Consider the following 14,462-nt stretch of genomic DNA (forward strand, 5'->3'; position numbering starts at 1 on the left):
CTCTTCCGACAAGCCTACAGCCTGCAGTGATCCTCAACCTACTGAACAGCCGCACAGCCAGCTCTTCCCTCTCCTAGTGTATCCTCACCCACCCCCTGCAGACTGTGAGCCCTCGCGGGCAGGGTCCTCCCTCCTTATGTACTCGTGTGCCTTGTTATCTGCTCATGTTTAATGTATTTGTCTATATTTGCCCCGTATTCACATGTAAAGCGCCATGGAATAAATGGCGCTATAAAAATGTATAATAATAATAATAATAATAATTGCAGCCCTTAGAGTCCATTGTCCAATTACTTTTGGTCCCTTGAAAAAGAGGACGCTATGCATTACAGAGCTATGATTCCTAAACCCTTTCTCCGATTTGGATGTGGAAACTATCATATTGCAGCTGGGAGTGTGCACTTTCAGCCCATATTATATATATAATTGTATTTCTGAACATGTTTTTGTAAACAGCTAAAATAACAAAACTTGTGTCACTGTCCAAATATTTCTGGCCCTAACTGTATAAAACACGAGCAACCAAGTTGACACAAAAAAAGCTTTAAAAATGTACCATTGTAGAAAAAGCATTCAAACGCATTGAAAAACGCTAGTAACCTACTGTAATTTACTTAATAGGTGCAGAAATGCTGCAGAAAATCTTGAAAATCTAAAAAAGAGAGAGCGAGAGAAAGGAAGGCAGCACTCCAAATACTTTTCAAGAAGTAAAGCGGACTTTATTAGACCCACAGGGCGTGGCGACGTTCCGGCTCAGATGAGCCTTTCTCAGGCAGTGAAAACATTAAAAACATTATAGAAGCAGATATATACAGGGGTGATTTAACAAGTATTAATTATAGTATTATTCATAAAAAGTGCAATACAGTACATTGTTTCGTCAATGGTGCAATATATATATGACAACCATGCATTGATCCAAAGTGCCTGAGCTATAAAGTGCTTAGTGATCATATACAGTTATATCATGAACACACAGATTACATTTGATTGTTTAGTTGATGCATCCTTGACCAAAAATATATTGGATTAACTCACCAGGTGTGTATTGCTATCTATAATATAACGCTGGGACCGTCACTCTGTCCGAAGCCTTTATAGACTGCGCAAGCGCAAACGCCGGCGCAGTCTGGCCCCCACAGAGTGACGCTCCCAGGAGATCGCGGTATGCGTAAACACTGAACGCACACCGCGATCTCCAACAGAGAAGCAGGGACCGCCAGGAGGGTAAGTATCGGCTATATTCACCTGGCCCCGTTCCACCGCTGCGCGCCGCCATCTTCCGGGTCCTCTGCCTGTGACGTTCAGTTCAGAGGGCGCGATGACGCGCTTAATGCGCGCCGCCCTCTGACTGACCAGTCACAGCCAGAGGACCCGGAAGATGGCGTCGCGCAGCGGTGGAACGGGGCCAGGTGAATATAGCAAGTGCTGGGGGGCCTGAACTAGCGGCGATACCGGCACCTCACCCCCACAGCACGCCGGTGTCCCCGCCTGCTCAGGCCCCCCAGTACTCGGCGCCCAGCGACGATAGGTGAGTATGGTATTTTTTTTTCTTTCATATATTGCAGCAGCATACAGGGCATATACTATGGAGCATCTTATGGGGCCATAAACCATAATGGAGCAGTGTACAGGGCATATACTATGGAGCATCTTATGGGGCCATAAACCATAATGGAGCAGTGTACGGGGGCATATACAATGGAGCATCTTATGGGGGCCATAAACCATAATGGAGCAGTGTACGGGGGCATATACAATGGAGCATCTTATGGGGCCATAAACCATAATGGAGCAGTGTACGGGGGCATATACAATGGAGCATCTTATGGGGCCATAAAACATAATGGAGCAGTGTACGGGGGCATATACAATGGAGCATCTTATGGGGCCATAAACCATAATGGAGCAGTGTACGGGGGCATATACAATGGAGCATCTTATGGGGCCATAAACCATAATGGAGCAGTGTACGGGGGCATATACCATGGAGCATCTTATGGGGCTATTAACCATAATGGAGCAGTGTACGGGGGCATACACTATGGAGCATCTTATGGGGGCCATAAACCATAATGGAGCAGTGTACGGGGGCATATACCATGGAGCATCTTATGGGGGCCATAAACCATAATGGAGCAGTGTACGGGGGCATATACCATGGAGCATCTTATGGGGGCCATAAACCTTTATGGAACAGCGTACGGGGACATATACTGTGGAGCATCTTATGGGGGCGATCAACCTTTATGGAGCAGTGTATGGGGCATATACTATGGAGCATCTTATGGGGGCCATAAACCTTTATGGAGCAGCGTATGGGGCATATGGATGGGAGCAGCAAATTAAAGAACGGTGGCGCAGGATGGGAGCAGCACATGTCAGAATGGAGGCGCAGGATGGGTGCAGCACATGTCAGAATGGAGGCGCAGGATGGGAGCAGCACATGACAGGATGGGGACGCAGGATGGAGCAGCACATACCAGGATGGAGACCATATACCAATATAAATGCTCGCCACCCGGGCGTAGAACGGGTTCAATAGCTAGTATTCTATATTGAGGAAGACATACACGCCGAGTTCGGCGTCCTTAGATTCTTACTACGCATGTCTCAGAGCGTTATAGGTTTGTCATACGCTGACCAGCCAATCGGGGAACAATAGAATCCATGTCCTTAAATGTAGGGAGTTAGAGTGGATTTATAAATTAAATACTCTTAAATCGGCAGGTCTAAATGTGGCTTTAAAATTCACTCAATAGCATAATAATCATCATGGCTTCCCATCGTCCCCCTTTTGAGTTCACCTCATCTTTAGTAGTATAATAGAGATCTGAGGAACTCCAAAGATCAATAGATAATATATTTTAAGTTTTTTTTTTAACTCTCGATATTGATCACAATATCTTGAGAATCACCATGAGGCTATATACACTAATATATATATATATATATATATATATACATATATATATATATATATATATATATACATATACATACATATATATATATATATATATTATATATACTGTATATATATATATATATGTATATATACACACACACTAGATCAGACCTGGGCAAGATGCGGCCCGCGGGCCGCATCCGGCCCGCCTGATGATTTTGAACGGCCCGCCAGCTAGCTGTCACTTCTGACAGCTGCCCTTGGCACCGCTCGGCCAGACGCCATTGGCGGTTCCTCAGACACTGTGCAGCTCCTGGCCCCGCCCTTTGGCTGCATTGTGCTCCACACCATTGGCTGGGCTGCCCGGCTCTCGCTCCATCACTACTTGTGATTGGCTGGCCTGTCAGTCTGTCACTGACCTCGGTGATGGGGAGCGGTCTCTGGAGGCTTCTGCGGGCTTTAACGGTGGCGGCCGGGTGTGAGGAGCCAAGATTTATCCCTGAGATTGTCCGTGCAGACGAGACCGGCGCCAAGGTCACTGGTAAGTGTCCGAGAGAGGCTGTATCCGCCCTCCCTGCACCCACCGTCCATGCTTCACCCTGACCGGCTGCACCCAACGGCCTGCATTCTGGCTGACTGCTGAGGTTGTGTGACTGGCGGCCTCCCCCTCTATACTGGTTCTGGAGGGCTGTGACTGGCGGCCTCCCCCTCTATACTGGTCCTGGGGGGCTGTGACTGGCGGCCTCCCCCTCTATACTGGACCTGGGGGGGGCTGTGACTGGTGGCCTCCCCATCTATACTGGTCCTGGGGGGCTGTGACTTGCGGCCTCCCCTCTATACTGGTCCTGGGGGGCTGTGATTGGCGGCCGCCCCCTCTATACTGGACCTGGGGGGCTGTGACTGGTGGCCTCCCCATCTATACTGGTCCTGGGAGGCTGTGACTGGCAGTGGCGTTTCCGGGGGGGGGGGGGGGGGTTGGTCCAGACAGGACATAACATTTGTGCAGCATTATATGGGGGCCATAATGTTTGTGCAGCATTATATGGGGCCATAATGTTTGTGCAGCACTATATGGTGCCATAATGTTTGTGCAGCATTATATGGGGGCCATAATGTTTGTGCAGCACTATATGGGGCCATAATGTTTGTGCAGCATTATATGGGGGCCATAATGTTTGTGCAGCACTATATGGGGCCATAATGCTTGTGCAGCACTATATGGGGCCACTACAGTATACTACAGTATTGGGTAAAAATTAGTTAATTATATTAGTCCGGCCCTCTAAAACCATCCCAATTTCTCATGCGGCCCCATGGCTAAATTAATTGCCCACCCCTGCACTAGATGGTGGCCCAATTCTAATGCATCGGGTACTCTAGAATATGCATGTAGTTTATTTATGAATATTTCAGAATAATGCAATGAATACACAGAATTCAGCTGGCCGGGGGCGACTAATCAGCGAAGCGTGGTTCAAATCCGGCGCAAATTCGCGGATGGACTGCATCTGTCGCTGATTGTCAGTGGCCGGCCGGGTGCGGCTAATCAGTGAAGCCAGGGCCAGCTCCAGATTTTTGAGAGCCCTGGGCGAAAGAGTGTCACAGCCCACGTAGCATATAACACAGCCCACGTAGTATATAGCACAGCCACGTAGTATATAACAGGCCACGTAGTATATAGCACAGCCACATACTATATAGCACAGCCACATAGTATATAACACAGCTACGTAGTATATAACACAGCCATGTAGTATATAGCACGTCAGAACCAGCTCCCTGATGGGCACTCACCGGCAACAGTGCAGGAGACTAGCCTGGACGTCTGGTGCCAGGGACAGCCTGTGGCACAGAAGAGCTGTGAATGAGAGCGGTAGCAGCTTTGGGAAAGAGACCTAAACGTCCACTTTACACCAGATCAAATAACCTCTATATATAAGAGGTCTCACGGCCCTTCCCAATGTGTGAAAATACAAGAAAACTCCTACAAAGTCGTAACCCGGTGGTATCGCACACCAGCTCAACTGCATCAATGGCTCCCTTCCGCTTCAGAGGAGTGCTGGAGATGCAAGGCAGACCCAGGCACTTATTTTCACATATGGTGGACATGCCCAGTGATTATGGCCTTTTGGCATTTGATTGGTGAAATAATCACAGAGGTCCTAGGCCGAGTACCTTTGATTAAACCTCAATCCGCTCTTCTTAACCTACCTTTATGGCCAGAGAACCCCTCAGCTTCCAAGATGGCTAATATTATTATTACAGCTAGCAAGTACCTAATTCCTACTTTATGGAAATCAATCCAAATTCCTACTAAAAAACAAGTCCTTGAGAAAATCGATCTATTATTTCACACAGCTGAAATAGTAGCTAATACACAGAAATCATTATTCTCTTTCCGCAATACATGGGAGCCCTGGATCCAATTTAGATCCAATCCTAACTTTATTCTAGTAGTTTCAGATAGTCGAACAGATAGCTAAAACCAATCACACTACTCTTATCTTGTTCTTGTTCACTCTCCGCCGGGTCACCCCCTATCAACCCCTACCTATCCCCTCCCCTCTTTCCTCCCCTTTATCTCCTCCCTCTTCGATACCAATTCTCTTTTATGTTTCGTTTACTCCACCATTAAGCTAACCAGTTATTCCAGGTAATCTAATAGATTGTTTGATCTTACTGATCCTCTTGACGCTTGATTTATAACTGACCTCATATCCTTCTAAAGAGGACTCGGCTCTGGCATTCCTTCCATAAGTTGTTTATGTCTTTTCTGCTGCCATGATTTTGATTACCGTATTTACCGTATTTACTCTGTTCTCTGTTATCTTTTACTTAATAAAAAGAACGTTGAAAAGAAAAAAAGAGAGCGGTAGCAGCGGTGCTGCAGAGGCTAGCCGTTCTCCAGAGCTGGCAGACAGGACCTGTGATCATGTGACTGACCGCGTGTCAGAGGGGGTGGGCGGAGCTTAGCGTTGCTGTTTGAGCCTGCAGCACAGGGCTACAGCAGCTCTGGGAGAAAGTGTAAGGAGGAGAGGATGTTAAAAGAGATGACAGAAAAAAACGTAGTCACACAAGCCAAGGTCATACACAGACAGGTCGGCGCAGTACACAGGGGCACTCAGAAGAATAGTCAGAAAGTAGCAAAAGATCAGAAAACCAGAACGGGAAATAGATGGTACAGAAACAGCAGGCAGGAATCACAACAGGGATGGGACCAGATCAGAAACCAAACAGACAAACAATAGTACATGCACAGAGGCAAAGTACAAAGCAGAGGCACACCAGGGTCAGACACACTCAGCCAAGGGTCAGATTATAAACGACAAGGAATGACCTCACAGTGAGGCTATAAAAAGCCTCCCAGGACCCAGAAAGAGGCCATCCGAGTTAACCCTGCAACTACCTGACCCGAGAGCACAGTACACCATGACAGGACAGCCACGTAGTATATTGCACAGCCACGTAGTATATTGCACAGCTACATAGTATATAGCACAGCTCACATAGTATATAGCACAGGCCACGCAGCCTGTTGTGAATTCTGCTTTTGGGTTCCCTCCAGTGGTTGTAGGTGGGAATGCAGTTGGCTCTGAGTCACAGTCCTAGCCAGGTGTATCTGCTGATTTCAGTTCTGACTGAGATATTTAGGTGTGCAGGATTCTTTAGTCCTTGCCAGTTGTCAATGTTTCTTGGGAAGTGTTGGATCCCTTTCTGGCTTCTCCTGCTTAGCTGCCAATTCAGCAAAGATAAGTGTCTGTTTCTTTTTCTTGGCACACATGCAGTGTGCTTATATTCTGTGCTATTCATTTGTTTTCTCTGGTCCAGCTTAGACTGTGTCAGTGTTTTCTCAGTCTTGTTGGATTCTCTGGAGTTGCAGATATACGCTCCACATCTTTAGTTAGATGGTGGAGTTTTTGTATTTTCTGCTGTGGATTTTTTTGGAAGGATTTTAATACTGACCACTTAGTATCCTGTCCTATCCTTTCCTATTTTAGCTAGTGTGGCCTCTTTTGCTAAATCCTGTTTCCTGCCTGCGTGTGTCTTTTCCTCTACTACTCACAGTCATTATTTGTGGGGGGCTGCCTATCCTTTGGGGTTCTGCTCTGAGGCAAAGTAGAATTCCTATTTCCATCTATAGGGGTATTTAGTCCTCCGGCTGTGTCGAGGTGTCTAGGATTTGTTAGGCACACCCCACGGCTACTTCTAGTTGCGATGTTAAAATCAGAGTTTGCGGTCAGTATAGTTACCATCTACTCCAGTGAAAGTTTTCATGCTGCTCCAAGGTCACCTGATCATAACAGCAGCCCATGCAGTATATAACACAGCCCACACAGTATATAACAGAACCACGTAGTATATAGCACAGCCACGTAGTATATTGCACAGCTACGTAGTATATAACACCGGCTACGTAGTATATAGCACAGCGATGCAATATATAACACAGCCCACACAGTATATTGCACAGCCACGTAGTATATAACACACCCCACGTAGTATATAGCACAGCGACATAGTATATAACACAGCCCACGCAGTATATAACACAGCCCACGTAGTATATAACACAGCCCACGTAGTATTTAGCACAGCGACGTAGTATATAACACAACCCACACAGTATATAACACAGGCCACACAGTATATAACACAGCCCACGTAGTATATAACATGGCCCACATAGTATATAGCAATGTGGGCACCATTTCCCTGTTAAAAAAAAAACACTTAAAATAAATAAAAAAGTTATATACTCACCTTCCGGCGGTCCTCGGATCCAGCTCAGGCCTTTAGCAATGCTCCTCGCGACGCTCCGTTCCCAGTAATGCCTTGCAGCAACCTTACGAGACCACAACGTCATCATCTCGCGAGACTGCTAAGTGATCTCGAGTCATTGCCGCAATGCATTCTTGGGACCGGAGCGTCGCAAGGAGCGGGAAAGGCTGCCGCGGATGCCGGAAGGTGAGAATATAATGTTTTGGGTTTTTTTTATTATTATTTTTAACATTATATGTTTTTACTATTGATGCTGCCTAGGCAGCATCAATAGTAAAAAGTGAAGCGGTGTTTAAATCCTGCCCCAACGGGCGTGACCAATCAGCAACCCGGGATTTCCGTGACAGACAGACAGGGGAAGTTACAGACAAACAGACGGAAGTACCCTTTAGACAACTATATATATATAGATATATATTTTGATTTTGAGGACAGAAAATCCAACTTTTTTTTTCGTTTTCTATTTTTTTTTTTTATAAAAAAATCTTTCTGTAATTTGTCATTGCCATTGTTGCTATACTCTGTCAGCCAATATTAATAAATAATAGAACAATATTGAATTTTTAAATATTGAATTTGGGGTTATATTGGGTTGTGGATTGGTGTATACACCCAGATTTACCTTTATGGTAACATCGGTTGAGGCATGTGTGCCCGGTGGGGCTCCATGCCTCCCATTAGTGCCATTGGTATCGGAAAGCTTTCCCAATTTGGTGTTCAGAATACCTGGGTAAGGGTTAAATACCAATATCCTTACTTCCTTAATACCCCATTAGGATATAAATGTAATTTACCTATATGGCCACTTATGTAGAGAAATCAAGTAACTAATAATAAGTACAGTTTAACTTTAACATTACATTTTGACAGGGTGGCTACGAGTAAACTAAGAGATTAATATACTAAAGTTCAACACAACAATATTGGTGGCGCTGAAGTAGAAGCATTGCGAGCTGTGAACTGTTGCACAGGCGCAGTGATGCATCTTTGGTATGCCACATCAAATATGGTGCCGATTCGTCCACACATCTCATATGCGCATGTGCAGGTAACCTGCAGCACTTGTGCCCCGATTGGCTGGTCCACATATGACAAACCTATGACGCGGTGAGACATGAGTAGTAAGAATCTAAGGACGGCGAACTCGGCGTGTATGTTTTCCTCAAAATAGAATATAGCAATGCACACCTGGTGAGTTAATCCAATATAATTTTTGTCATTGATGCATCAACTAAATAATCAAATGTAATCATGTATTTTTGGTATAACTGTATATGATCACTAAGCACTTTATTGCACAGGCACTTTGGATCAATGCATGGCTGTCATACATATTGCACTATTGGCAAAATAATGTACTGTATTGCACTGTTTATGAATAATATTATGATTGATACTTGTTAAATCCCCCCTATATATCTGCTTGTATCATGTTTTCACTACTTGAGAAAGGCTCATGTGAGCGAAACTTTAGTTTTTTAAAAGTTTTTGGAGTGCTGCCTTCCTATTTTCTCTTCTATATTTTTGGCAAGTATTGGATGAATTGCGGGAGAGGCCTGGGCACCCGCTATCAAAGTAGTGTGCTTTTCCATTTTTTCACAAAACAGTGAAAAAGCTCGTATATTTCTATATAAAAGTACATTGAGAACAAAAAGATCCACAGAGAGGACCATAAAGCGGAAGAAACTCAAATTTGTTGTGGAACTTTGAGACTGAAAATTGTGACCTTATGCTTCTCAATTCTTGTACACAAGCAAAAGTGTGGTATCCTTCCTCATTTTGCTTCACACGTCTTTTATAAATCTATATGTGCCTCTTAATTCTACAGATTTTACATAAAATTCTATTCTAAGCATATAAAAAGAAGCCACAAAAATGAAAACTGCTAATGGAAAATGTGCCAAAGTAACTTCTGTCTAACTAGATTTATTTATGTTAGGTCCCATGACAACAAAAAAAACTGTACCAAGGACAGTTATCCAATTACTCCATTCTCTTGAGTCATTTAGAAATCAGCTACTTAATGCAAAAGTAAAAAGACATGATGATATGATGCATCAAATCTGCAAAAAATGTTTTTATCACACCCATGCCTGCGTATAATAATATTGTAAGAGTCCAGGAAACTTCCACAGTTTGTTATGCAGGATATTAAATTGTTCTATAACAAAGTGGTATGTGCAGGGTCGGACTGGCCAGGCAGGAAGCCAGAGGATCCTCCGGCGGACCCCTGGGTATGCATCACTTACTAACATGCTCACAGACATGTACCTAAGAGTCTTATTACTTTGGTTCAACATTCAGGCAAGCAAGGAGGCATAAGAGAGGCACACTCTTAAAGAATTAACATGGGACAATTCCTTCAGTGACTTGGTGTCATGGTTTGGTTTCATTATTTGATCCGGCTACTTTTTACTATGGTCAGTTTTCTTCACTGCTTGGCTACAGTCCTTTTCGTCTTTGTCCAAATGCTGATGGCTTATTTCCTTTCTTGGTTGGCTTCTCTCCAGGTGTTTTCCATTTTCCCTTTTGGCTCTGTTTTATCACATTTTGGGAGGGGCTTTATATGTTCACCTTTCACTTACCTCACTTGTTGGCTATACTTCTTTGATAGGAGATTGGAGTTCCAGCTCCTTAACTAGGGGTTTACCTTGTCCGGAAAGCCCAAGTTGTTTTTTTGTGCTGCAAATCTGAGAGTTCTTCTCCCCAGCACCTTTCCCTTCTTTTCCACGTTTGAAGATCTGGGAAGTTTCACTTATTTTGCTTTTTAGTTCTCTTGATATATCCCTTTCTATCCTTTGTGAAAGTGTTTTAGCTTCTCACCCTTGGTTCTTGTGTCTCCCTGCATGCATTCCCTACTTTTGTTGGTTTTGTGTTCCCCAGGAGGTACAAGAAACCCATCAACAGCCTTTTAGGGAGCCAGGTCCGAGGAGGTGTATTTAGTTGTGCGGCTAAGGCCTTTTCTAGTCTGTACAGGGATCAGTTGGGAACAGGTTTGGCTTCTCTCTTTGCTAATGCTTTACCTCCTTCTGTAAGACCTCATGTACTCTTATAGACCCTCTTATTCTTCCTCTGATTCCCTTGGTGGGTCAGTGTAAATTGAAATTATATTGTGACTGGCAAGAACTTAATTACTTAGCGCAAATACACAGTACAGCTCCAGGCCAAATGTTCTCAAATGTGAGTGAAAAACAATCACACTTTAGTTAGGGTTGCTATGACAGATACGACAAAAATAGTCATTTACCGTATCATGATTAGCGAGGTCTGATCACTACAAAAATGGAAAAATCAACACTCACTGTCTGGTCATCAGTGAAGTTTGGTGTTTACTGGCACAAAACAATCAATCTGAATCATCACTTAAAGTCTCATATCTTTCATCCGAAGAAATGCCACCACTGTCATTCAAAACAGATCTAGGAAATGTAAATATATTCTAAAACAAGGTCCATCTCGTGAGGGCACATACATGAATGCTTGAGTGTCATGCAGTCACTGTACCACATTAGGGAAAGAGGCCCTGAACCTTCCCTATTACTGAAGCCCTAACTATCCCTGCTCCCAAAGATACCTCTAAAGGTGAGGAGGTTTGGGCCACCAGCCGTACAGCATCCAGAAGGCCTGGGACAGAAATGCTAGTGTATTAACACGTAAGACAGACAGAGATAACAGAAAGCAACAAAATTATAAAAACACTCACCAAAGGTAGAAAGGTATATATTGTTATGATTTGGTAATTCAGTACCACAATGGACATAGAAGTCAGAGCACATACAGTGATCTGACAATAACCCAAAAACATAGAACGAGCTCTGAGACGTGGAAACTCTGCTGACCGCAATCCCTAATCCTCTCCAACCACACTAGAGGTAGCCGTGGATTGCGCCTAACGCTCCCTATGCAACTCGGCACAGCCTGAGAAACTAGCTAGCCTGAAGATAGAAAATAAGCCTACCTTGCCTCAGAGAAATACCCCAAAGGAAAAGGCAGCCCCCCACATATAATGACTGTGAGTTAAGATGAAAAGACAAACGTAGAGATGAAATAGATTTAGCAAAGTGAGACCCGACTTTCTAAACAGAGCGAGGATAGGAAAGGTAACTTTGCGGTCAACACAAAACCCTACAAACAACCACGTAAAGGGGGCAAAAAGACCCTCCGTACCGAACTAACGGCACGGAGGTACACCCTCTGTGTCTCAGAGCTTCCAGCAAGGAAGAAAAAACAAACAAGCAAGCTGGAAAGAAAAAAGCAGCAAACAAAATAACAAAAGCGGAACTTAGCTATGCAGAGCAGCAGGCCACAGGAACGATCCAGGAGGAAACAGGTCCAATACTAGAACATTGACTGGAGGCCAGGATCAAAGCACTAGGTGGAGTTAAATAGAGCAGTACCTAACGACTTCACCACATCACCTGAGGAAGGAAACTCAGAAGCCGCAGTACCACTCTCCTCCACCAACGGAAGCTCACAGAGAGAATCAGCCGAAGTACCACTTGTGACCACAGGAGGGAGCTCTGCCACAGAATTCACAACAGTACCCCCCCCTTGAGGAGGGGTCACCGAACCCTCACCAGAGCCCCCAGGACGACCAGGATGAGCCATATGAAAGGCACGAACAAGATCGGGAGCATGGACATCAGAGGCAAAGACCCAGGAATTATCTTCCTGAGAATAACCCTTCCACTTAACCAGATACTGGAGTTTCCGTCTTGAAACACGAGAATCCAAAATCTTCTCCACAATATACTCCAACTCCCCCTCCACCAAAACCGGGGCAGGAGGATCAACAGATGGAACCATAGGTGCCACGTATCTCCGCAACAATGACCTATGGAATACGTTATGAATGGAAAAAGAATCTGGAAGGGTCAGGCGAAAAGACACAGGATTAAGAACCTCAGAAATCCTATACGGACCAATGAAATGAGGTTTAAACTTAGGAGAGGAAACCTTCATAGGAATATGACGAGAAGATAACCAAACCAAATCCCCAACACGAAGTCGGGGACCCACACAGCGTCTGCGATTAGCGAAACGTTGAGCCTTCTCCTGGGACAAGGTCAAATTGTCCACTACATGAGTCCAAATCTGCTGCAACCTGTCCACCACAGTATCCACACCAGGACAGTCCGAAGACTCAACCTGCCCTGAAGTTAAACGAGGATGGAACCCAGAGTTGCAGAAAAACGGCGAAACCAAGGTAGCCGAGCTGGCCCGATTATTAAGGGCGAACTCAGCCAAAGGCAAAAAGGACACCCAGTCATCCTGATCAGCAGAAACAAAGCATCTCAGATATGTTTCCAAGGTCTGATTGGTTCGTTCGGTCTGGCCATTAGTCTGAGGATGGAAAGCCGAGGAAAAAGACAAGTCAATGCCCATCCTAGCACAAAAGGCTCGCCAAAACCTCGAAACAAACTGGGAACCTCTGTCAGAAACGATATTCTCTGGAATGCCATGTAAACGAACCACATGCTGGAAGAACAATGGCACCAAATCAGAGGAGGAAGGTAATTTAGACAAGGGTACCAAATGGACCATCTTAGAGAAGCGATCACAAACCACCCAAATGACTGACATTTTTTGAGAGACGGGAAGATCTGAAATAAAATCCATAGAGATATGTGTCCAAGGCCTCTTCGGGACCGGCAAGGGCAAAAGCAACCCACTGGCACGAGAACAGCAGGGCTTAGCCCGAGCACAAATCCCACAGGACTGCACAAAAGAACGCACATCCCGCGACAGAGATGGCCACCAAAAGGATCTAGCCACTAACTCTCTGGTACCAAAGATTCCAGGATGACCAGCCAACACCGAACAATGAACCACAGAGATAACTTTATTCGTCCACCTATCAGGGACAAACAATTTCTCCGCTGGGCAACGATCAGGTTTATTAGCCTGAAATATTTGCAGCTCCCGCCGCAAATCAGGGGAGATGGCAGACACAATTACTCCTTCTTTGAGAATACCCGCCGGCTCAGATAAACCCGGAGATTCGGGCACAAAACTCCTAGACAGAGCATCCGCCTTCACATTTTTAGAGCCCGGAAGGTACGAAATCACAAAGTCAAAACGGGCAAAAAACAGCGACCAACGAGCCTGTCTAGGATTCAACCGCTTGGCAGATTCGAGATAAGTCAAGTTCTTATGATCAGTCAATACCACCACGCGATGCTTAGCTCCTTCAAGCCAATGACGCCACTCCTCGAATGCCCACTTCATGGCCAGCAACTCTCGATTGCCAACATCATAATTTCGCTCAGCAGGCGAAAACTTCCTGGAAAAGAAGGCGCATGGCTTCATCACCGAGCAATCAGAACTTCTCTGCGACAAAACAGCCCCTGCTCCAATCTCAGAAGCATCAACCTCGACCTGGAATGGAAGCGAAACATCTGGTTGACACAACACAGGGGCAGAAGAAAAACGACGCTTCAACTCTTGAAAAGCTTCCACAGCAGCAGAAGACCAATTGACCACATCAGCACCCTTCTTGGTCAAATCGGTCAATGGTTTAGCAATACTAGAAAAATTGCAGATGAAGCGACGATAAAAATAAGCAAAGCCCAGGAACTTTTGCAGACTTTTCAGAGATGTCGGCTGGGTCCAATCATGGATGGCTTGGACCTTAACAGGGTCCATCTCGATAGTAGAAGGGGAAAAAATGAACCCCAAAAATGAAACCTTCTGAACACCAAAGAGACACTTTGATCCCTTCACAAACAAAGAATTAGCACGCAGGACCTGAAACACCGTTCTGACCTGCTTCACA

The 14,462-nt window shown here is 45.0% G+C and overlaps 1 protein-coding gene across 2 annotated transcripts in view; it reads right to left on the minus strand.

Annotated features, from left to right (window-relative positions):
- The window catches only part of RTN1 (reticulon 1), a 406,711-nt gene that overhangs the window by 329,277 nt on the left and 62,972 nt on the right, over positions 1-14,462 (minus strand). The gene's annotated exons all lie outside the window — the stretch shown is intronic.

The sequence above is a fragment of the Ranitomeya imitator genome, chromosome 1, assembly GCF_032444005.1.
Source record: "Ranitomeya imitator isolate aRanImi1 chromosome 1, aRanImi1.pri, whole genome shotgun sequence".
Classification (NCBI taxonomy): domain Eukaryota; kingdom Metazoa; phylum Chordata; class Amphibia; order Anura; family Dendrobatidae; genus Ranitomeya; species Ranitomeya imitator.